This window comes from Tupaia chinensis, unplaced genomic scaffold (genome assembly GCF_000334495.1).
Source record: "Tupaia chinensis unplaced genomic scaffold, TupChi_1.0 Scaffold000054_1, whole genome shotgun sequence".
Lineage (NCBI taxonomy): Eukaryota > Metazoa > Chordata > Mammalia > Scandentia > Tupaiidae > Tupaia > Tupaia belangeri.
In genome coordinates, this window is record NW_006159512.1 from 5,742,480 (window position 1) to 5,768,749 (window position 26,270).

Consider the following 26,270-nt stretch of genomic DNA (forward strand, 5'->3'; position numbering starts at 1 on the left):
GTTCATCAAGGAAAAAATAGACTAAAGAATCAGGAATTAAGTCTGTCCCTGACTAAGTATTTGTATAAGACTATTTGTTCAACTACTTTACAAGGTTGTTGTACAAAGCAGATGAAAGGATGTGAAACTTTCTGAATAGTGTAAAAATTGTAAGCCAAAATAAATTGTCAATATTGTTGTCTGGGCACTCAGCTGTTGCATGTATATGTTACTTGGGTTTTTTTGCTCACTGGTTAACTGAAACAAACACTTAGCACAGGAGCTGGAAGGTCTGAGTTGAGTGCTACTTTTATCACCTTTTGGCAGAATAATCTTTGGACATTTTCCTTCTCTTGCCTTAATGGTGTCTATATCTCTAAAATAGGTTTGTAATATTCTAACTGAGAGGATAGTTTTAAGACTTACATGGAATTTGAGAGTAGTTTGTAAGCTTCAAATTATTATATAGCAACAAGAAGAATATTAGTACTTCACTTGCATGCTACTGGAATAATCTGTTTTTCTTTTGGTTCATGTGACAAAGGGAAAGCTAAAGAGAGACATTGTATGTCTCCACTTAATATATAGGACTGTCCTCACTTTATGGTGGAAGCTGAAAGATTAGAGGATATAGAAGCATGGAAAGTGGTTATGGATACTGGAGACAGTGTGGCAAGATGATGATGTCTGTTGATAATAACGTGTATAGTATCCTCTACTTGACTGTATGAGGTATATTCATGTAGGGTAAATTCAATTACTTTACAAGCTAAGTGCTGTATTGTGATTGAGTGTATAAAATACATTTTTTAAAAAAGTACTTTGTCAATAAATGCCCATTTTATATACCACTCTATGAATGCGTAATTAAACATGACTGGGGTTTGTAGATCCACATGTATTGTGAATTAGGATTAAAAGGACCTATAACTACTCATGTTCCTTGAAAGTTAATTGATCATCCAAGTCTGAACAGTTGGCTAGTTGATTAGTATTAAAGTCATGAGTGTGGATTGTAATACCAATCTGTTTTGTTTTTATACCTATACATCTCATATTTAGACATTAATTAGTTCATTAATCAAGTGTTTATGGAATTCATACCTGTTTCCAGGTAGAAGCTAGATATATAGAAATGAAAAATCTGTGAGTCCCATCTCCAAATAGCTCTCAGTTTAGTTAGAAAACAAGCAATTCTATTTATTTATTTTTATTTATTTATTTTAGAGGGTGTGTGTGTGTGTGTGTGTGTGTGTGTGTGTATTGGGGTGCATGTGCTCACTGGACAGATAAGGAGACAAAGAAACACAGAAAAAGAGAAAGTGATAAACCATGCTCAAAAGGGTGATGGCCACATCACAATCCCTTCACCTCCCAGGATTTTAGGCATGCATGCACACACATCTGGCGTGAGGTCCGGGATTCTAATTACTGTCAGCCATGTGGGAGTCCAGTGATGCTATCGCTACACTATCTGCGGGTCCCACAAACTTTTATTTTTAAAACTGTATATTTATTTATTTGGAGAGATTTTTGCTAGAGGGGGTATATACTCATTGGAGAGACAAAGACTGTAGTCGAAGTCCAGCACCTTAACCACTACAACACTACAAATTTTTTCAAGAGAGATTTTTGCTAGTGTGTGTGCATTCGTCAGAGAGACAGCAAGAAATCACCCCCCCCCCCCAGTGGGGATGCCATGCCACAGTCTCTTCTCTTCCATTCTCTTCTCAGGGTCCTGAGCCCACACGCACACTCACCGGGTGAGAGTTTTAAGCCACCCAGTCCGGGTCTAAAACTATAGTCGACTCTGTGGGAGTTTGACAACGTAACTATCATGCCATCTGTTGGTCCCCAACAAACAAATTTTTAAAAAGCAATTACAACTAGGTGCATTAATGTGCGTGTTAGTCAGGGACAGTTGACCCAAATGTAGAAGTCTTGATGGACTGACTTAAGGCTGGAAGGCTCAGTGAGAAGTTACCATGCATCCATAAGAAGAATAATGTAGGCAATATAGATGTGGAAGTGTGAGACTGCACTGTATATAGAGAAATGGCAACTTGATTTATGTGACCAATTAGTTAGGATGCATTGGGGGATACAACTAGAGCTTCTCTCTTACACCTGGGAGAAGAAGGGGCCAATTTATTAAGAACTTACAATTCCAGACTAAGAAATTTGAATTTTTGTTTTAATACAGGGACATAGTAAAGGATTATAGACAAATTAATTATATGATAAGATTTGCATTTTAGGAAAGTCTTTCAAACCATTTTTGAACATCTGCTATATATTGTGTATGAAGCACTGACAGATTAAACAAAATATCTTAAGGATTCTGATCTTCTCAAATTTGTAATAGTGCATATTGATTCTGTAATGTTTTTTGTCCTTGATTTATCTAGAGAATAGGAGATAAAAGCCCTAGAAAGGAAAGATTTCTCTTCTCTTAGTCCATTAAAGAAAAAACCAGGTGAAGACCTGGTAAACTATGATATTTGGGAAAGAGCTTACTCTCACCACCTCACTATCAGAAAGGGATTTTTTATGGGGACAAGTGAAACCACATACCCTTTAGTTAGCAAACATTTCATAAGAAGAGAGAACTTTAAGAGGTATGAAAATATACTCCATAAAAGAGAAACTCTGGAGGCCTATGAAAAGTTATGGCAGTAAAATGGAACAAATTTCTGAGGCCTAGAAGATGAAGATCATTATCTTCAAGAATGATTTTTTAATGGGAACCAGGAGAATAGTTAATAAGATGTAAGTAGACATGGAGTTTTTAAAGATAGGAGCAGAGAATCATGAGAAGAGAACATTCTGAAATGAAAATATAACAGGACGAAATGTGAAGACAATACATTCAGCAGAAAAAGAAATTATGAGATAAGGGAGATGTAGCAGCCAATTTAGTTAATTTACTTGCTCACACTTTTCTCTTACAGTCAAATCTCATTTTCTCATCCTCAGAAATGGAAGGGACATGTGATTTGCCCTGCTCACAGTGGGTTGGACCTGGCCTGAACACATGTTCCAAACTTGGCCAATTTCTTTCTTGTAAAAAATTGAAATGTGAACACAATAAAGCTATGAGGCTCAGTTGGTGCTGATAGGGACAGGAAAGGTAGAAATGCCTTGGGTGCCATTTTCTTTCCTCTCCATAGAGAATTAAGAGATCTGGATTGCAGAGATGAATGGACCAAGCAGATGAACAAAGTAACAGAGACAAGAGAGATTTGGAGAGAGAGAGGCACAGAGAGAAAGTAGCTACCCTAGTCCCTAACGACTTTCTAGTTCCTCATTCCAGCCTCCCAAGAGGACTCACTAGACTTCCTGACTTTGGATTCCATGAATTACACTTGTATTACTTTGAAAACATTTCACTTTTGGCTTACCCTAATTTGAATGGGATGCTATTATTTGCAACCAAATAGTCCTTGACCAAAAAAGGATTGCAAGAATACTAAAAGCACAACAGAACACTCAGTAGTAGTCTGGAGTTTTGTTCTAAAAGTGAAGAGTAGAACAGCTTCTACTGCATCATTTTTTGATTTCCGCAAAAATACATATAAATTAAAGGATTTAGAAACAACTTGCAATAACATTGAAAACTGAGACTGGTAGTCAACCTAATTTCAGAACTGAGAGAGCTGATTTTCAATACTTACTTAGTTTCACCTCTAAGTGGCATTTATGCCTGTGGGAGATTCCTGTTCTTAAAGTCCTTTTTCCTTTGGCTCCCATGACTATATTCTTCTGATAGTTTCCATTGCTCTGTAGCTTTATCTTTATTTATTTTCCCTTTTTCTCCTTCACCACGTGACCCTGGGCTTTCTCTCTTACTCAGGCAGTCCCACTCATGCACATGGTGTCTGTTCTAGTCCATATGCTGATGATTTTTAAATGTATAGCTCAGCCCATAGTTCCTGAGTATACAAATATCTTCCCACTTGAAATGTCTACTGAGATGTTGCAACAGTAGCTCATTTGAAACCAGAATCATCTTCTTCCTGGCCAAATCTGCCCCTCCTTCAATAAATACCATCCTTTCCATCTGCTAGAGTCATTCAAACTAGAAACTTGGGAATTATCCTGGAATGCTCTCTCTTCCTTTCCTTAATATCTAATCAGTCATCAAGTCCTATTGTGAAAACTATAGGAAAAAACCCAAAAGCTGGAACCCTTACTGACTTTTCATTTAGTACCAGAAACCTCTAATTTTTATCTTTCTTTCCTGCCTATCATTTCCTGTGCAATATCAACAGATTCGGACCGCTTCTCAAACCAGTACACAGGTCCAGCACAATGAAAAGCTTCTGTGGTGTGCATGTGTGTGTGTTGGGGAGAAGCACATGCTGAAATAAAATAATAATAATAATAAAAAAACTCTAATAACAGTGAATGACGGAAATTGGAAACTGGGTCTTAAAAATGAAAAACCATGAGTTCAGGGTACTAGAGAACAAGGTGATGTATGAGAAGAGGCGTGTTAAGTGAAATCATGATAGAACCTAAAGATTGAACTGGAACAAGGCACTGGTCAATCCTTGCTTCTGCACTCCACTGCCTCTACACACACATATTTTATATATAAAAAGGGGATTTTTCTGTAATGTGACATAGTGTAAGTCCAATCCACACACTGTCTCTAAGGGCAAAATCTGTCTGAAAACTCGTTTTGATGTTTAACAAGGATTAGAGATGAAAAAAATACATATAGGTGGGTTAAAAATGTATATAAAGATAATCTTGGACTTAACAATGTTTCTATGTAGGATTTTTTTGACATTATGATGGTATGAAATATAAGATGTATTCAGTAAAAACTGTACTTTGATTACCCATGCAATCATTTTGTTTTTCATTTTCAGTACAATATTCAATAGATTGGTTGGTAAATGCAACAATTAATTATATTCAACACTTTATTATAAAACAGACTGTATTAGATGATTTAGCCCAACTATAGGCTAAAAGTAAGTGTCAGAACATGTTTAAGAAGGGTAGGTCCTATGCCTTGAAAATGCCTCCCACTCTCAATTCCTGTGTTGAAATTCATATCCTATTGTGATGATATTAAGAGAGTGAAAATATAATTTGACTATGGTATTAAGAGGTGGGGTCTTCAGGTGTAATTAAAATTAGATAAGGTCATCAGGATGGGGGACCTCATCATTAAATAATGGTGGCTTTATAAGAAGAGGGAGAGACCACAGTTGCATATGTCCATTATATGCTCAGCAATGCCCTGCACCGTCTTGGGACTCTAGATAGAGTTCCTATAGGCAAGAGAGTTTTCATCAGATGTGACTGCTGGACTTTGGACCTTCAGAATCATGAGCTGAATGAACTTTTATTCTTTATAAATTGCCCATCCTGTGGTATTTAGTTACAGAAAAAAAAAGAAAGAGAAAAAAAAACCTGAAATGTTAGGGTAAACTATAATGATGTTCAGTAGATTAGATATGTTAAATTGATTTCATCTTACAATATTTTCAACTTAGGTTTATCAGGATGTAAACCCATTGTAAGCTGAAAAGCATTTTTACTCTAAGGTAAGAGAAAGGGATATGTATTGGAAGACTCAAAAGATAAAACTATTTCTGAAAATTACCTATTGAATTGTATTAATAAAGGTATAAGCAAAACCGCTATAAAAAAAGATACCGCAAGGCCGAGCTGTGGCACGGTGGTTGAGACAGCAGAATCCCACATAGTCACTTGTGTGATTTCCGTCCCTGACCTAGAGGCTTGAAGAACATGCTGTCATGCTGTGTGTGTGTGCGTGTGTATGTCCCACATCCTTAGGGGATGGAAGAGAAGGGATTAAAGAGTGTCCATTTCCCCTCCTTTTTTTTTTTTTTTTTTGAGAGGTTTTTTTTTTTCGCTGTAGGGTGCGTGCACTTGCCAGACAGATAGAAAGAAACAGAGAGACATAAAACGAGAAATCACCCACCGGGGGGATGGCCATGCCGCAATCCCTTCTCCTCCATTCTCCTCTCGGGATCTTGGGCACGTGTGCACACATGCCCAGCGTGAGTTTTAAGCCACCAGGTCCAGGACACGAACCGCGGTTGACTACATGGGAGTCCAGAGACATAGCCATTATGCTAACTGCTGGTCCCTCCATTCCCCTTTGGGGATGCATACTCATTTTCCCTCTATTTCATATAGTGGTCTAGAGGCTGGATGGACAGGGTGGAGAAGCAGTTATAAGTGATATGATTTTCTTCTCTCTTGTTATTCTGTAATCATCTTAAGCAATGTTACTCAAGTATGGTTCTGACCAGTGATGGTCCTGCAAATGCTTGCTAATAGGTCAGTAATGACAAATACAGATACAGAGTTTGTTTATCTTACTTCATTATGCATTGACACAGATAGGTTTGCATACATATCACTGACCAGTTTTCAGGTTCTATCTGTTTGTTGACTACATTTTGAGTGCACTGCTCTAGCAAGTCATCCTCAATGAAACCTGTGGAAATGTATGATAAAGAATTCAGAATACTGGGACCAGCAGTTAGCGTAATGGCTATGTCGCTGGACTCCCACATAGTCAACCGCGGTTTGAGTCCTGGACCCGGTGGCTTAAACTCACGCCAGGCGCATTTGCATGCATGCCCAAGATCCCGAGAGGAGAATGGAGGAGAAGGGATTGCGGCGTGGCCATCCTCCCTGGGGGGTGATTTTCTGCTTTCTGTCTCTCTGTCTGTCTGGCAAGCGCATGCGCCCTATAGCAAAAAAACTCTCAAAAGAAAAAAAGAATTCAGAATTTTCATAGTGATAAACTAAATGAGATGCAAGAGATGAGAGACAATTGACTCCAGAAGGTGCAAGAGAAAAGAGACAATGAGTACCAGGAGGTGAGGAAGTTCTTCCACAATTTGAAAGAATAAATATACAGCATATAAAAGAATAAAGCAGAGCTGCTAGGGATGAAAGCTGTAATACAGGAAATCAAAACCTCCCTCAAAAGTATTAAATGCAGATTAGACCATGCAGAAGATCAAATCTTGGATGTCAAAGACAAAGCCTCTGACTTAGAAAAAAGGTCACTAAAATGTCTGGAAAAATAACCCCCCAAAATGAGCATAATATACAAGAAATTCTAAATACTATTAAGCACCTAAGCATCCAGATAACCGATATCCCCCATAAGTTGAAGAAACTAGTAAGGGCATAGATAATCTCTTTCATGAAATCCTGGAAGAAAACTTTCTAGACCTAGAGAGACATTCAAATATCCAGACCCAAGAAATACAAAGGACCCATAATAGAATCAACCCAGGAAAATCTCCAAGGCACATGATAGTCAGACTGGTCAAATCCACAAAGGCAAGATATTAAAATTGGCAAGAGAGAAACCTTACAAAGGTTATCCCATCATACTAACATCAGACCTTTCCTTGGAAACAATGCAAGCAAGGGAAGAATGGGAGAATATATTCAAAATGTTAAATGAGAAATAATTTCAACCAAGAATACTATACCTGGCAAGATTATCCTTCATATGGGAAGAAAAGATAAGAACATTCTCAGATAAACAAAACCTGAACGAATTCAACACCAGACCAACTCTTTGAGAAGTTTTGAAGGGGAGCGCTTTGCCAGGAAAACTAAAGACACACAGACAGCAATAAGAGAACAAAAAGCAACCAAGAAAATGGCCAACTTAATGGTATGTACAGATCCAGAAATATCAATAATGTTGAATGTTAACTTCTAGGACTTAAACAGAAAGATCGGACCACAGTAACTCTGCAAATTCAACAAGAGAGAGATTACATGAGACTCAACTGGTGAAATAGAATTTTATAACTTTTGATTAAAACTGATTTTTTTTTGCTATGCTTTGTTTTCCAGATTTAAGGATTTTGTTTTCTTTTGAGCTTTTGATAGGTTCAGCAATATATTAAAATGTTTATTTCTTTGTTTTAAATTGAAGCATAAACTCTTCTCCCTTCCTGAACTCCCTGGAATTGGAAAATATTTGTAAGTATTCTATTTTGTGGCAGAAGAGTTATTTGCAGGAGTTCAGTAATACCTGTTGCCTTGCATCAGAAATTGGAAATAACTCATTATTGCCAGGGTTTTGACTGGAATGTCCTATCTGAAGATATGACCAGAAAACTTTGGAACTAAGGTAGATCTCAAGAAAGCCAACGTGGGAACCAGCAGTTAGCGTAATGGCTATGTCGCTGGACTCCCACGTAGTCGACCACGGTTCACGTCCCGGACCTGGTGGGTTAAAACTCACGCCGGGCGCGTGTGCGTGCGTGCCCAAGATCCTGAGAGGAGAATGGAGGAGAAGGGATTGCGGCGTGACCATCCCCCCTGGGGGGTGATTTCTTGCTTTCTGTCTGTATGTCTCTCTCTGTCTTCTGTCTGGCGAGCGCACGTGCCCTATAGCGAAAAAACCTCTCCAAAAAAAAAAAAAAAAAGAAAGAAAGCCAACGGAAGCTCTTGGAAAGCTGGCCTGACACCATAACAGTTCTGCCTGGCAGAGAGGATTAGAGAAGCCATACAAAAGAGTTTGTACCATAAATAACCTGGACTTTTCCAGCCCAGCATTGTAATCAGTAGAGACTGTGGAAGAGCACCACCACACAAGGATTACCTTGAGGAAGACTTTGAAGGAAGAAAAAGAGACTGATATTTGCTAGCAGATGGTAAACCTCAGAATACTTGGTAGGCGGAGCAGAGTTGGTAAGGTTCATCTGTGAATTGTGTGCTGGGTGTTTGCTTTTCAACAGGTTGAGTAGTATACATGTAAATATTTTTGAGAATTTTTTTCTTTATTATTATTATTATTTACACATTCAATCACTATACATCATTTAGATTGTAAAGAGACTTTACACAGCATGATAAACACCTCAATCCATCCCAATTGAGAATACTATACATATCCTCATCAATGGATAATAAACCATATCTGTGTCCCACAAATGTTTTACCTCTCAATATTTTCCCCAAATTTCCTTTCCTACACTCTCCCCTCCCACACTCTCCTTCTACTTTGTCTCTAGTGTTCATAACCACTTTTAATTCGTTTATGTCCTTCAGACTTTCAGTCTCTACCACAGAGTGTGAACAGTTGGTATATGTTAAGTGGAGATATACAATGTCTCTTTTACATAGCCTGACTTGCTTCACTCAGCAATGAATCTCCGTATTTGTCCACTTTCTATCAAATTCCAGGGTCTTGTTTTTTATGGCTGAATAGTATTCCATGGAGTATATGTGCCACAATTTTTCAATCCATTAATCTGTTTGTGAACATTTGAGTTGGTTCCATGTCTTAGCAATTGTGAATAATGCTGCAACAAATATAGTTGGGCAAGCTCTTTTCTGACTGAGCATTCTTAAAGATGGATACTTTTTTTTAGAAAAAAGAAAGAGCAGAAAAAGATAGATATGAAAAACAAACAAACAGCAACCAATTAGAGACCGGGGAGGTGGAGGGTGTGCAATGTTTGTATGTATGTGTATATCTATGTATATAAAAAAATCATTATGTACAGTAAACAACATACTGAGTAGAGTTGAAGAAAAAAAACTAATGAGATAAAAACTCTAACAGTGGAAATATTTTCAAAATAAAGCATGAAATAAAAAAAACAGTGGAACAGAGGACAGAAAAGACACTTCAAGGCTAACACATGTCTAATAGAAGTTTCAAAAGATAACGGAGACAGTGTGGGAGGAGGGTGAGAGATGGCAGAGGATGAGAGAGAGGGAATCAAAGATGGGGAAAAAAAGCAAAATATACAGGAAACAAGAAATGGAAAATTACTTGTTGACAATAACACGTATGTTGTTGTGCTTCATTGAGCCAATATACAGTGTATTCTGGATGGAAAATCTCATTTTGTATGCTGTAATGATATACAGTGAATGAATGTAAATATATAAATTTAAATTTAAAATATTTTTAAAAAAGAAATAAAAAAAAATAAATAAGTAAATTTTAAAAAAGAATAGTTAAAATGAAAGAGAGAGAATATTTAAACAGTCCACCAAGTAAATATCCAGCTAGCCAAAAAAGAAAAAGAAAGAAAAAAAGACACATTCTTTAGAGTGCTGTAAAATTTTTAAAGGTAGAAGATAGAACAATAATCCCTAAAAGCTACAAGAGAAAAATGGTCAGCAGGTGGCGTGGTGGTTAAGGTGCTGAACTCACACGTGGCTGATTACTATTTGAGTCCCAGACCTGATGGCTTGAAAATCAGACCAGGCATGTGTGCACACTTGCTCAAAATATCAGGAGGGAAATGCAGAAGGGATTGTGGTGTGGCTATTCCCCTTGAAGTGGGGATGTGATTTCTCATTTTCCCGGAAGAAAAAGAGACTGATATTTGCTAGCAGATGGTAAACCTCAGAATACTTGGTAGGCGGAGCAGAGTTGGTAAGGTTCATCTGTGAATTGTGTGCTGGGTGTTTGCTTTTCAACAGGTTGAGTAGTATACATGTAAATATTTTTGAGAATTTTTTTCTTTATTATTATTATTATTTACACATTCAATCACTATACATCATTTAGATTGTAAAGAGACTTTACACAGCATGATAAACACCTCAATCCATCCCAATTGAGAATACTATACATATCCTCATCAATGGATAATAAACCATATCTGTGTCCCACAAATGTTTTACCTCTCAATATTTTCCCCAAATTTCCTTTCCTACACTCTCCCCTCCCACACTCTCCTTCTACTTTGTCTCTAGTGTTCATAACCACTTTTAATTCGTTTATGTCCTTCAGACTTTCAGTCTCTACCACAGAGTGTGAACAGTTGGTATATGTTAAGTGGAGATATACAATGTCTCTTTTACATAGCCTGACTTGCTTCACTCAGCAATGAATCTCCGTATTTGTCCACTTTCTATCAAATTCCAGGGTCTTGTTTTTTATGGCTGAATAGTATTCCATGGAGTATATGTGCCACAATTTTTCAATCCATTAATCTGTTTGTGAACATTTGAGTTGGTTCCATGTCTTAGCAATTGTGAATAATGCTGCAACAAATATAGTTGGGCAAGCTCTTTTCTGACTGAGCATTCTTAAAGATGGATACTTTTTTTTAGAAAAAAGAAAGAGCAGAAAAAGATAGATATGAAAAACAAACAAACAGCAACCAATTAGAGACCGGGGAGGTGGAGGGTGTGCAATGTTTGTATGTATGTGTATATCTATGTATATAAAAAAATCATTATGTACAGTAAACAACATACTGAGTAGAGTTGAAGAAAAAAAACTAATGAGATAAAAACTCTAACAGTGGAAATATTTTCAAAATAAAGCATGAAATAAAAAAAACAGTGGAACAGAGGACAGAAAAGACACTTCAAGGCTAACACATGTCTAATAGAAGTTTCAAAAGATAACGGAGACAGTGTGGGAGGAGGGTGAGAGATGGCAGAGGATGAGAGAGAGGGAATCAAAGATGGGGAAAAAAAGCAAAATATACAGGAAACAAGAAATGGAAAATTACTTGTTGACAATAACACGTATGTTGTTGTGCTTCATTGAGCCAATATACAGTGTATTCTGGATGGAAAATCTCATTTTGTATGCTGTAATGATATACAGTGAATGAATGTAAATATATAAATTTAAATTTAAAATATTTTTAAAAAAGAAATAAAAAAAAATAAATAAGTAAATTTTAAAAAAGAATAGTTAAAATGAAAGAGAGAGAATATTTAAACAGTCCACCAAGTAAATATCCAGCTAGCCACAAAAGAAAAAGAAAGAAAAAAAGACACATTCTTTAGAGTGCTGTAAAATTTTTAAAGGTAGAAGATAGAACAATAATCCCTAAAAGCTACAAGAGAAAAATGGTCAGCAGGTGGCGTGGTGGTTAAGGTGCTGAACTCACACGTGGCTGATTACTATTTGAGTCCCAGACCTGATGGCTTGAAAATCAGACCAGGCATGTGTGCACACTTGCTCAAAATATCAGGAGGGAAATGCAGAAGGGATTGTGGTGTGGCTATTCCCCTTGAAGTGGGGATGTGATTTCTCATTTTCCCTCCCTGTCTCTATCTAGCAAGCACATGTGCACTATGGCAAACACCTTAAACAAACAAACAAATAAACCACCAAGTTACAACAAAATCTAAATTAAGAGTTTAGAATTATGGTAGTTAGTTAAAAGAAGTAACTACATCTAAGCTTCTTGTTTTATTTGGGATAGGGAAAAATATACATTTTAATTATTTCTACATGATTTTTGAAGAATATATTCGAAGGCCAAATGAATAGAGTAAACACATATTGAGAAGCAGAGCACATAACTTTAAAGCAGTAAAGGGAAAATGGAACAAAAAAATGTAAACGATCCTCAAGAGATGTGAAGTAATAAAATGAGAAGACAAAAAAAAGCATTAATTAATGCTTTAGTAATAAATGTAAAAGTGTGCTGAAGTATTAGTATGAATTATGCACTTAACAAAAAATGATTGAATACTAAGTTAAGAACTCTGAATTCAATAAATAGGAGTAATACAGCTTTTACTCAAACAGACATGGAACAGGTACAAAAGATGATGCACAGTACCACAAAGGGAAGCCTCATCAAGACTGATGTTGTTCAATTCATATTTACTGACTGCAGTGACTTAAATGAAAAGCTAACAACAAAATATACCTCTTTGAAAGGCCTGATATTTGGAAATCATAATAAAACAAACAATACTAGGCCAATTCATTTCATCAATCGAATAGAAATAACAGAATTGAATTAAAATAAAATTTGTAGGTTATTAAACAAATTGTGACTCAGAGGGAAATTTATATCATCAAAAGTGTATTAGAAAATAAAAACTTTAGGGCTGGCCCTGCAGCCTAGTAGTTAAAGGAGTCAGATCCCACATGGTCAACTGGGATTCAAAATCTGGCACCAATGACTTGAAAAAAACACAGGGCACATACATGCATGTGTGTACCCCAAATTCTGACAGGATGGTGAAATGGAGGAAGGGGGGTTGTGGCATGACCTTGCCCCATTGCAAGGTACTTTCTTCTTTTCTGTCTCTATAGTGAGTGCATACACCCACCAGCAATTATTTAATTTTTTTATTAAAAAAGGAAGAAAGGAAAAAAGAAGAAAGGAAATCAAATGTTCAAAAATAAATTACTCTTGGGGCCAGCAAGTGGCATGGTGGATAAGGCGCTGGACACTCCCACATGGCTGACCACAGTTCAAGTCCTGGACATGGCAACTTGATTTCTCACTTTCCCTTTCTCTCTGGTCAACTTCAAATAAATAAATAAATAAATAAATAATGACAATGAATAAAACTGGATAAATAAATAAATAAATAACTCTTTCCACTCTGGAACCTAGGAAAAATATAGGAGAAAAAAATAATCAACAGAAAAGTAAAATTTAAATTTAAAAAATACTGCTGAAATACCAAATAGTAGAGTAAATTAATAAAATGAAGAGCTGGTTCTTTTAAAAGTTCTATCAAACGATACTATGGAAAAATCAATGAGAAGAGAAAGAAAGCACAAACAGATTCTGAAATACAAATAGAGCTATAACCGAAAGTCTTTAAAAAACAAAATCATAAAAATTTCCTAAACAACTTTCCATCTAGTAATTTTTTTTGGGGGGGGAGGATTTTGGTATAGAGAGTGTGCACTTTCCAGAAAGACAGAGAGAGACACAGAGACAGAAAGCGAGAAATCACCCCCCACAGGGGGGATGGCCATGTCATAATCCCTACTCCTCCATTCTCCTCTCGGGATCTTGGGCACACATGCCTGGGGTGAGTTTAAGTCACCAGGACTAGGACTTGAATCGCAGTCAACTACATGGGAGTCCAGCGACATAGCCATTACACCAACTGCTGGTCCCAATTTATTTATTTTAATAGAGATTTTTGCTATGGGATGTGTGTGTGTTCACTGGAGAGACAGAGAGACAGAAAGTGAGAAACCTGGGGAGAAGGTCATGCCGTATTGCCTTTTCCTCCATTCTCCGCTTGGGATCTTAGGCACACACACACACATGCCCAGCATGAATTTTAAGCCAGCGGGTCTAGGAAGTGAACTGCAGTTAACTATGTGGGAGTCCAGCGACATAACCATTATGCCATCTGCTGGTCCTGCATCTAGTAATTTGAAAATGAAATAAGCAGAATATTTTAAGAAAAATATAAATTGTCAAAAGGAGCTCAATATCATAGGCCAATAAACATTTTAAAAGTGGAAACAGAGGCCAGAAATTTTTCCTAAGAAAAGGCATCAGGCCCAGATGACTTTATGGGTGAGTTCCAGCAAACCTTCAAGGAACAGATAATTCCCATCTTGTGCTAACTCTTCCAAACAATATAAAAAGGTAAGAAGCCTGCCAACATATTTTTTAAGGCTAACTTAACAATGATATAAAAACAAGACTATGTTCATAAATGAGATTTGGTTTATAACTTTCTTTTTGTGTTAATTTTATTCATAGGTAGTTTATAGTTTGGGGGTTTTTTTTTGGAAAGGTTTTTGCTATAGGGCGCGTGCACTCACCAGAGAAACCGAGAGAGACAGAGAGACAGAAAGCGAGAAATCACCTCCCAGGGTGGGATGGCCAAGCTGCAATCCCTTCTCCTCCATTCTCCTCTTGGGATCTTGGGCACCACTTACACACACATGGTGTGAGTTTAAGCCACTGGGTCCTGGACTCGAACCGTGGTAGACTACATGGGAGTCCAGACACATAGCCATTACGCCCTATAGTTTTTGTTGCTAGTGTGAATAGAAACTTTTTTCCTATTACTTGTTTTAACTGGTTATTGCATCTTCAAATAAAACTTTATTTAAAATGTTTCTAAAAGAGTTTTAAAGGAGTTTGATAGAAAAGGAGTTTGCATTTAAAGAGATTTATCTAGTTTCATGCTTGATGTCACTAGTTTGCTCATAACTTATTGCGTATAGTAATTTGTATAGAGTTGCTCTGATTTACAAACATTTATTTTGGGGTGAAAAAGATGGGAAAACAATCTCTATGCTCCCAATCATCATACATCAAGATGATTTTTTATTCATTTTTTTAAATGTTTTTTTCAGAGGGCATGTACATTCGTCAGAGAGACAGAGAGGGAACATGAGAAAGTACTTCCCATGGGAGGATGGTCATGCTACAATCTCTTCCTTTTGGGATTTTGGCCACACAGACACATACACCTAGCATGTTTCTCAAGCTGCTGGGTCTAGACCTTAAACTGCAGTCAGCCATATGGGATCCAGCGATTTCACCACCACTCCAAGAGGCTGGCCCTCCCTTTCATCTTTCTGCATTTTACAGACACCTCTCTGTGTAAGCTACAGAGAGCTATACTGATCTCAGTCATTACAAACAGGGTCACTCTGTTGTGACAGGTTTAAAAAACAGTTCTGTCTCTAATCAGATCTGTCTCTAAGACAGTTCTGTCTCAGTTTAAGTGTTTCTTACATTTGATTAAAAAAAAAGAAAAAGAAAGAAAAAAAAGAAAAACGCCTTGTCTTCAGAACCAGACCTTTGATGCCAGGAGTTCTTCCTTTACATTCCATTCATCTTGCATGCAATGGTCCACATCAAGCAGTGAGAGCACTGGGCATGTATTTACTTATTGAAAGGAATGTGGTATGTATGAAGAATGATAGACTTGGGGGCCAGTGAGTGGCATGGTGGTTAAAGGCATTGGATTCCCACATGGCTGACCACAGTTTGAGTCCTGGACCCCGGCAGGTTAAAAATCATGCTGAGTGCATGTATGAACATCCCCACTGGGAGATGATTTCTCGCTTTCTCTCTTTCTGTCTCTGTCTGTCTCTCTCTCTCTTTTTTAGTTTGCCCTCTCTACCAATGCTTTCTGGGACTATTGCTAGAATGAGAACTAATACTTGAGGTGACACATTTACTACAAAATATGATCATCCTTGTTTTACAGGCAAGGAAACTGAGACTCAAACATTTTCAGTGACTATCTTAAGGTCAGAGTTAGGGCTTGGAGCTAGGTTTTGCTGACTCTTTTTTGCAAAACCCTATTACTTTTCTCATGGCGTCTTGTGTTTTGGGAGAATATGTGGACAAACTAGAATAAGGATAAGAAGGTCATTTGAGAGTAATTTGGCAATGTCTTACAAAACTGAAAATATGCAAACTGCATGACTCCATACTCTGGCTTCTAGGTATGTACCCTAGGGAAATTTCAACAGGTGCACAAGGACAGAACAAGAATGTTTATTGCAGCATTGTTTGGTAATAGAAAAGTTGGAAGCAACTTAATGTTTGACTGTAACAGAATGACTAAATAAACTCTGTTCTCATCACACGATGAAATGTCATATGACAATGAATTTGATAGTTACATTAATCCTAAGAAATGTGATACTGAATGAACAAGACATTTTAGAAAGATACATATACTATTATAATATTTATGCATAGGTACTGTTTACAAATACATATATTTATTAAAAAACAGAAAAACATCAACTCTATGCCAATTTCAGTACAGTGTTAGCTCCTGGAAAGGGATAAAGAAGACAGATGGGGAGAAAAGGGGGCTTCGACTTTATCTGTAACTTTCTCATTCTCTTTTTATTAATGTAAAAATAAGTACAAAGTAAAAAACATGTTAACGCTTTTTAATTTCTGACGTCCAGCACATGGATGTGTTTATGAATTTCTCTTTGATGTATAACTTAAAGTTTTCAAAATTAGGAAGAAGAGAAAAAATATTAATTAGAATAGAGCACGCAGCAGCATGGGTACGAGAATGAGCATCAAAGGAAGACTAGATTTAAAATCCCAATTTTGCCAATTTAAATGATGTTGAAGTGAAACAGGTCTCCATACTACAAGACTTTTCAGTGCCTTTAGTATACTGATGAATATTGTGGACATTTGGGAAGAGAATATAGCTTTCAGGAGGGGGGCAGTTTCACAGCCATGAAGCTAGACCTAGAAAGTCCAAGACAGCAGAGATGGGGGTGCCTGAACAGATTCTGTCCTGTCCAGCAGTGGGATCTGTGGGGGTGGAGGCCCTAGCCGGGCACGCTTCTCAGCGGTGAAGCTGGACCCAGAAGCTACAGGACAGCAGAGATCTGTGTCTATCTTAAAAGTGACTTAAACTTCTGGAGTGCTTTATTTTGCTATTCAGTAAAGTATTTTTGAGGAAGACAAAAAAAAAAAAGGAATTTCTCAAACTTATTTGATCATAAAATGAAAGTGTCTTGGGACTCAGTCTTTTTTTTTTTTTTGGAGAGGTTTTTGCTATAGGGCGCGTGCGCTTGCCAGACAGACAGAAACATAGAGACAGAAGGCGAGAAATCACCCCCCAGGGGGGATGGTCACACTGCAATCCCTTCTCCTCCTTTCTCCTCTCGGGATCTCAGGCACGCACGCACACGCGCCCAGCGTGAGTTTTAAGCCCCCCGGGTCCCAGACGCGAACCACGGTCGACTATGTGGGAGTCCAGCGACATAGCCATTATGCTAACTGCTGGTTCCCGGGACTCAGTCTAATAAAGGCTGCTTTTATAAATAATAAGTATTCAGGGGGTAACTTGAATGTTCAGTTGTCTTTAGTCTAGAAAAAGTCTCCCATTATCCTCTTTCTATTATATTTACTCAGACTACTTTGCTTTTCCCACTGTCACTATCCCTAGTTTTGTTCTCTTTGCAAAAGTAGAGCACCTGTCTTCCTTCCTGTTACACCTCAGCAAAGTGGCTGCTATGAAGACAGATTTTTCTTTCTCTCTTTTTTCTTTTTCAGATTTTTCAATCCAGAGAGTCAAAGGATTGAGAAAGTCTTTTTTGAGATCAGTATGGTTCATTTATTTGATGTGAGAAATTTCCAAGGTTTTTTGTTTGTTTGTTTGTTTGTTTTTCTGATAGGATTTGTCATTTCCAGCTTTGGGCAGTATCTGTAAGATGTATGGGAAAAGTGGGACCAGCAGTTGGCGTAATGACTATGTCACTGGACTCTCATGTAGTCGACCGTGGTTTGAGTCCCAGACCCGGTGGCTTAAACTCATGCAAAGCATGTGTGCATGTGTGTCCAAGATCTCAAGAGGAGAATGGAGGAGAAGGGATTGTGGCATGGCCATTCCTTCTTCAGAGGCATGATTTCTCACTTTCTGTCTCTCTGTCTCTCTCTGTCTTTCTGGTGGTCGCACGCGTCCTATACCAAAAACCTTTCAAAAAAAAAAAAGATGTATGGGAAAGCATTAAATTCATTTCCTCTAAATCACTCAGAAAGTTACTTTTATTTTATTTAGTTCAGTGTTCAAGCTTTATATCAATGTAGGGATCTGCTAGTTTAAAATCCTCTGAAAAGTATCTTTTTAAATTTTATTTTATTTTAATTTCTTTTATATATTAAATCGCTACACATCACTTAGATTGTAAAGTGGATTTTCCAACATGAATACATTATCTTAAGCGATGGTTTAATACCACCTGTACAGGCGGCTGACTTAATCTTAACAAGTACTATCAGAGATTCCTTGGAAGGTGTCAAACATACAACATGGTTTTGTTCATATCCTGCCAATGTATCAGACTCTCTAAGTCAAGGGGTTGGGTTTAATTTAACCACTACTATTAATAGCTAGTTCATCTCGTTCTTCCCTAGACTATTTCTGCATCTGAAATAATAGGGGGATATTTATACCTCTCAGGTTAATATATTAGGTTCTCAGAAAAAACAAGACATTTTTTCTATGCAAAAATGCATTATGATGTTTCTGACAACCCAATATATAAAAGATGATCTAGTATTACTACAGCTCATGGATTCAAGGTGTGTTTTCTTTCACATTTCATCATTTTAGAAATTTAAATGCATCTTTAGGGATCAGCAGGTGGCATGATGATTGGGGTGCTGGACTCTCACATGGCCAGTCCTGGATCTGGCAGCTTGCCTTCTCACTTTCTCTTTCTCTGTCCCTCTCTGGTGAGCACACATGCCCTGTAGTAGGTTAAAAAATAATAATACTGATAAATAAAATTAAATAAAAAGAATTCTTAAAAAAAGTTTTAAAAAAAGAAATTAAGATGCATCTTTTATTTTTGATGTTCTACAGCTTACCATCAGCCTTTTTTGTTTTTTCACATTTTAATATCATTACATATGAATTTTCGAGAGTTTAAGAGTTTATTAAATTTGAGAAAAAAAAAAAACTGGCCCTGTCTTCCCAACCAGTTCTTTGATGCCAAAATTCTTCCTTTACATTCTTTCCATTTTGCACACAATGGTTCACATCAATCAGTGAGAGCAGTGAACATGCATTTACTTATTGAAATGAATGTGGTATGTACAAAGAGTAATCAACTTGGAGGCCAGCAGGTGGCATGGTAGTTAGAGACACTGGATTCTCACATAGCTGACCATGATTCGAGTCCTGGATCCAGAGGCTTGAAACTCATGCCAGGCGCGTGTGCATGTATGCCCGGAATCCAGAGAGGAAAATGGAGAAAGGACTGCAGCATGGATATCCCCACTGGCATGTGATTTCTCACTTTCCCTTGCTCTGTCTCTACCTATCTCTTTCCAGTAAACACATGTGCCTTATGGCAAAAGCCTTTAAAAAAATAGAGTCAGAGTTTTAGCACTATGCCTTCTTAGCCATTAGATTTAGGAACTACCTTAATCTTCTGTGGCCACGTGATTGTATTCCTCGCATAAGATACTGATATATCCTGCCCTGCATACTCCACAGAGTAGCTGTGAAGTTAAGTGAGATAGTGCCTGTGAAAGCACTTTGTATTATTCCATAGTAAGATATTAAGGCAGTACAGCATTGCTCAGTATCACTGTTGGATTGGCCAGTTGTTTCCGTGTAGGTCCTTCTGCATCTTTCAAAGTGAGAGTTCATGTAGTCTAAAACTAAATTACCTAAAGATGGAATTGCTATGATTTCAATGAGCTTAACTTATTTTGCTCAAGGCTGACTGATTTCTGATACAACACATGTTTTAGCCTTGGGTATAATACTCAGCCTGGGTTTGGAGCAAATTAGGAATTAAAGGTTTTATTCCAAGTCTTGCGTCTGGTCTTGAACTCCATTTGACCTCAGGTCAATGCAGATCTCCTGGAGGGCAAGCTGTCCAGACAGAGAACATTTAGCCATGGTTTACCTTGGATTTGAACTGTTTCCCCTAGTGATTTATGTCTCTGACATGGTCTCATTTTATATAACCCCAAATAAAGCTTCATTTGTTTCCCTTGGCCTCTTTGAAATCACCAGAGCTGCTTATTCCATATATTCAAGTTTCGTGAAATTCCCCAGGACGTATCCCTTTATATATACCCAAGCCAGTTCTGCTGTGTCTATTAGCTGGTGATCTTCTGGGCTTCTTTTGGGATTTCAGAACTTGTGTTCTCATGGTAAAATGTGCCAAAACTGACAGATAGAAAATATAAATTGATCTTTATAACTAAGGCCTCTGTACTCACTTCTGACAAGTTGAGCTCTGAGATTTAGGTCTTTTTTGTTGTGATCTAGGAGTACAGAATGAGCTGAACTGAGAACTCCAAGATATAAAGATCCCCAGTCTAGTGTCTCATGCAATGTTAATTCCTTAATTACAAAAGCCGTTGTTAACCTTTTGTCTGTTAAATTAACATATCTGGTTAGATGGATCACAAACCATTAAACATGTTCTATATGTATCAATGAACACAGTTTTCTTTGTTGGGCTCATTCCATGACCAGTACTTTACTATAGAGAAGACAAGCATAAGGGAGCACAACAATATTTGCTTTCCAGGAACTTCTAGTTTGGTTGGAGAAATTCAACCACAGGAGACAAATATATTATCAGTTAAAAGTACTGAGGTTTGATGTGAAGAGAACTACAGAACTGCCAAGCATCCAGAGGCCCAATTTAATGATCCCTATAGATTGTGGATGAAAAAATAGAACTACACTGTAGGACAATCCACAAACAAGCTTCAAAAGAATTCTAACAGTATTGTTTGCATTTATTTCTGTATACGGGAGGGTGAGCATATTACTGAAGCAGCTTAAGGATGAAAAAGCTATAAGAAAATCAGGTAATTTGACCATCATGATACTTCTCTAGTCTCTGGGCAACTGTGTAGACGATGCATGTTGGTGCCTTGAAATTTTACTTAAAAATGAATGGACCAGCAGATGGAGTAGTGGTTATGTTGCTGGACTACCACGTAGCAGATCGTGGTTCAAGGCCCAGACCTGGCGGCTTAAAACTCATGCCATGCATGTGTGTATGCATGCCCAGAATCCCGAGAAGAGAATGGAGGAGGAGGGATTGTGTCATGGCCTTCCCTCAGGAGGGTGATTTCTCACTTTCGGTCTCTCTATCTCTTCAACAAGTGCATGTACAGTATAGCAAAAATCTCTAAAAAATAAAAAAGAGAGAGAGCGAGATAAAATAATGACCTAGGACACTGAGGAGAATGGATAGTATCTCGGTTTTCATCATATAGGCTTTGAGCTGATGTCATTTAGATGTTAGATTATCTGTTCTCTAAAAATTCAAATGCATTTGTGCCCTGGCTTCTTTTAGAGAAATGCACCTGAGAGTCATAATACATTGTGACAGACTCCCTCATGTCCACCTTCAAAGACTTTATCCCTGTTCAATTTGGGATGAGTATCTTATGCAACGCCAAATTCATTATTGATGTGTTGGCAGGTGTATTGCTCACATTCTTCTGGATTAAATAGGATTTAATGTGATCATTCAGGTAGTCTGCTTTGAATTTGAGGGAACATATTTCTATTCCATGGAGATGGGGGATCTGTACATACTCAAGAATGACAGCAAAGTTAAAAACATTTTATATCACCTTTTTCTTTCTTGCTGATGTTTTTAATAGTTTCAGTTTTTTTCAGAAACAATTTTTCTGAAACCATTAAAAATATCTTGGACTGTTTTAAGGAGGCCCAAATGTTAAGATTTTTCTCAAATAAGCATTTCTACTATTTTCTTTTGGGATGAGTGTAATTCAGAACTGAGTCCATACAATTCAACAAAGTAGGGAATTTCAGATAATTCAAATAGTGGATGATGTTTCTCCTCAATTATCCAAATATTTTAGGTGAATGTGCTAAAAACAATTTGTCTGAGACCATCGAGAACTCAATTCTCCACGGTACTTTGCATATATATGTGTATATATCTTTTTAAAAGAACTGTTAACTATAAAAGAGCCAACATTAGAGATTTGATTTTTTTAATTCCATTTTCTTATGTAAAAATAATTTACCAAATATGTGTCCCTTTTTTATCCTATTATATTTCCAGAGGCAGGTGCTATTGCTTTGGTGACAACACAGCATTTATTTGCTGTTTTAGGGAACAATTAGATCCAAAGTTGTCTGAGTTTCATGGAATACAAGGATACAAGTCATGGGTTGTATGAGACACCTAGAAGCAGAATACCCTTTCTAGTCTGTAAGCACCGATTCTGCAGTTTCCACTAACCATGTCCTAAACTCAATGAGTCTCTTGTGGCCATTAAGCACAGATGAGATGGGTAGACTAAGTCAGGGCATACAACTTCCATGAAGTATGGGGTTTCTTTTGAACTTCTTCAGATAACTAGAAACTCATTATCTAAATATGCTCATTTGTCTAGGCAGCTTTTAGATTTAACTTGGAAGAGAGGAGGCACTCCAGGTCAAACAGACCTTTCTGGACTCAGAGTTTTGAGAGTTTTGACCCAAACCCATTCTACTTCCAAAGGCTTCCTTTTGGGGGACCATTAGTTCAGAAGTAAACTATTGTATGTGCCTCCTGTGTTGACCTGCTGCCCTGGTTCACCTTTACACTGTCATAAGATCCCTGCAAAGAGCAAGAGAACTCTGACTGATGCTATGGAAGGTGCCACTTTCATGATTCAGGTCTCTGAATCATAGACACTTTTGGTAGTTCATGATCTAAATAATTCCTCTGTGATCTAGTCCCTGCCTTCCACTTCCATCCTATCTCTTGCTACTCCTTGCCTTGTATTTTATATTCCAGCAATTCCAAAGTTGAAGTCCCTATACTTCCCAAGCAAACTTATGCTGTTTCTTGCCTCTTTATTTTCAAACGTTCCTTCTGCCTAGAATGCTCTCTTCCCCTTAAGTGCTCTTCATTTCCCTCCTGCTCTCCTCTCTGCTCTCCCCCTTATTGTTAAGACTTTGTATAGATATAATTTCTCCCAAAAACTTCTCTCTGAGTTTGAGGTAACCAGCCCGTCCCTGCTAGTGAGTGTGCATACACCACATTGTTTTGGAACTGTCTAGTTGTGTGTCTGTCTCCTCCATTAGACTATGAGCTACTTTAAGCAGATACTGAGTCTCTTTTATATTCAATATCTTAAAATTTTTGCCATAGGGTGTGTGTGTTTGCCCGAAAGGGAGAGAGAGAGAGAGAGAGAGAGAGAGAGAGAGAGATTTCATGATTCAGGTCTCTGAATCATAGACACTTTTGGTAGTTCATGATCTAAATAATTCCTCTGTGATCTAGTCCCTGCCTTCCACTTCCATCCTATCTCTTGCTACTCCTTGCCTTGTATTTTATATTCCAGCAATTCCAAAGTTGAAGTCCCTATACTTCCCAAGCAAACTTATGCTGTTTCTTGCCTCTTTATTTTCAAACGTTCCTTCTGCCTAGAATGCTCTCTTCCCCTTAAGTGCTCTTCATTTCCCTCCTGCTCTCCTCTCTGCTCTCCCCCTTATTGTTAAGACTTTGTATAGATATAATTTCTCCCAAAAACTTCTCTCTGAGTTTGAGGTAACCAGCCCGTCCCTGCTAGTGAGTGTGCATACACCACATTGTTTTGGAACTGTCTAGTTGTGTGTCTGTCTCCTCCATTAGACTATGAGCTACTTTAAGCAGATACTGAGTCTCTTTTATATTCAATATCTTAAAATTTTTGCCATAGGGTGTGTGTGTTTGCCCGAAAGGGAGAGAGAGAGAGAGAGAGAGAGAGAGAGAGAGAGAGCCCTTTAGGGGGCATGGTCACTGCACCAATCCCTTCGATTAAAAAACAGGGGTATGATTTTGATATTAATTCTGATAATTATAATAAAGAATGTAAAATTTGAAAAAAGGAAACTTCATGAGAGAGAAGCTAAGTGATTTCATTAAGGTTATGCAGTCATAAAGGGTAGAACCCGGAATTGCTAATTAATGCCTATGCAATAAGCTTTATCAATGACATATTGCTATTTGGAGGCAGGTGTAGAACCCGGCCATGTTGGAGATCAATTGAAATCCCCCCAAATGTAATTAGACTTTGAATTACTCTACTGGGAGAACTCTAAAAGCAGCAGATTCAAGAAATATTTCATTCAGTCTGGGGCTGGCAGAGTCTTTGTACACATAAGCTCCAAAAGCAGGAACAGCTTGTTAATCTGGCATTTAACTACCAGAAATTTCTATTAACAACTATTGCTGGGAAGAGTAATTGATGCATAATGATGATCCTTGGGTATTTCTTGGTCATAAAGTACCTTCTGAATCATCAAAGAAAATTAAAATTATTTTCAGTCTAAGTTTAGTATTAAGTCTACTTAATTGTCTTTAAAACTTGGAAGTTAGTAATTCTGAATAACATATATATTTAACCACATTAAATATTTTAATAACCAGAAATCCCCCTGAAAGAGAAACTTACTATACTTTCAAATTTGGTTATTTTTCTTTAAAAGACGTGAAAGAGTTGATGTGATTTCTTAAGTGCAAATTCAAGAGAACATATCATCTCATAGAATCTTTTGGCTATATTTTAATATAGTTTTAAATTAATGAATAATATCATTTGCTCCTATAATAAATATTTACCAAGCACCTACTGTATGGACACATATTGTTTGGATTTTGGAGTTACAGGTGTGGTTAAGACAGACATAGAGTTTGTCTTTCTATAATGAGGGTATCAATGAATGTTTTTTATATTAAAGAAAGGAATTCTGATTCTCAAAGATTAATGCCATTATGGATAATACTAAGCCTCCAAGGTCAAATTAAACAAACGCTACAACTAAACTAAAAGTCCACTGCTATGTGCAAACAAAGGAATGAATAGCCTTGAGACTGAGAGTCATTAAAGTGCAGTGATTGCTTGGGGGATGTAATATGCACATGTGGAGGCATGTGGTCTGTAAGGGAAATATACTTTGGTCAGACTGTTGGGACCAAGACATTTGGAATTTATCCTTTAGAATGAATGGAAAATAGACTTCTAGCTGTGCCAATACTTTGGCAGTATATTGTTGGAGTATTATTTGGGGAGATTTATGAAGTCCCTTCTACACTTAAAAAAAAAAGTGTTGTGAATGATTTTTGACATACCTCCATGCCATTTTCAGATTGCAGGTCAGACTTCAGAAAGAATGAAATTTGACTTTTCTTTATGCACCAAGATTTGATATACAGAAAAATTTTAGTTTCCTGAAGTAAATTCAAAGACAAGGATGGAAAGCTAGAGAAAGCTCTTGTATCAACTCCCAAATATCCTGGGGACCAGACAGAATCAGAGCTTTCAAGAGTGGTCATTAACCTGAAACTATCAACCAAGCAGGTCCTCAGTAGAGTTCTGGCCAAGCAAAGTGCTCATAAAGAGACGAGGGCTATGAATTAAGCTTTGGGGTCTCCAATTCCCTTCTCACTAAAGAGTCTTCAAGTCAAGGGTCCAAAGCTTGAATTGGCTCTGATTATGGATTGGCAGTTCACTTAGACCACTGGAGAGATGGGATTTGTTTGCTTTAAAGTTTCCTCCAAGACATATTTAACAGGCAGATGTAAACCTATATGTTCTCCTTCCAACAACTCTTGGATCCTTGTGTTCCTTGATGCTTGCTCTTTTCCCAGGGTGTCTTTAGCAACATAATCTACTTTGCTGAAGGAGAAGGGCCTTTGGCTTGCATGCTTTCCCACCACCCTGTCAGTTATTACGTCTTTCTTGAAATGGCTCATTCCAGCTTGTTTATTTATGATGGGTCTTGTGGTCAGCTGCAAACTTAGTTTGCAATTTTTTTGGTAACATTTATTGTTTTCAACTGATTGAAAAAAAATGCATGCCAATGGTTGAAAAATTGAAGAACACAGAGAAGTATAAAAATGAAAAGTCAAATCACTAATAATTCCATCACCCATAGTTAATCACTGTTAACATTTTGTAATATTTTCTGACAGACTTTTTTTTCCCCTATAGCCTGTATATAGTGAGCATGTCTTCATGCCTTAGTGAACTAAAATTTTATGCTATGTAATTTCAGTTGATCCTGATGTTTTAAACCACTTTACTAAT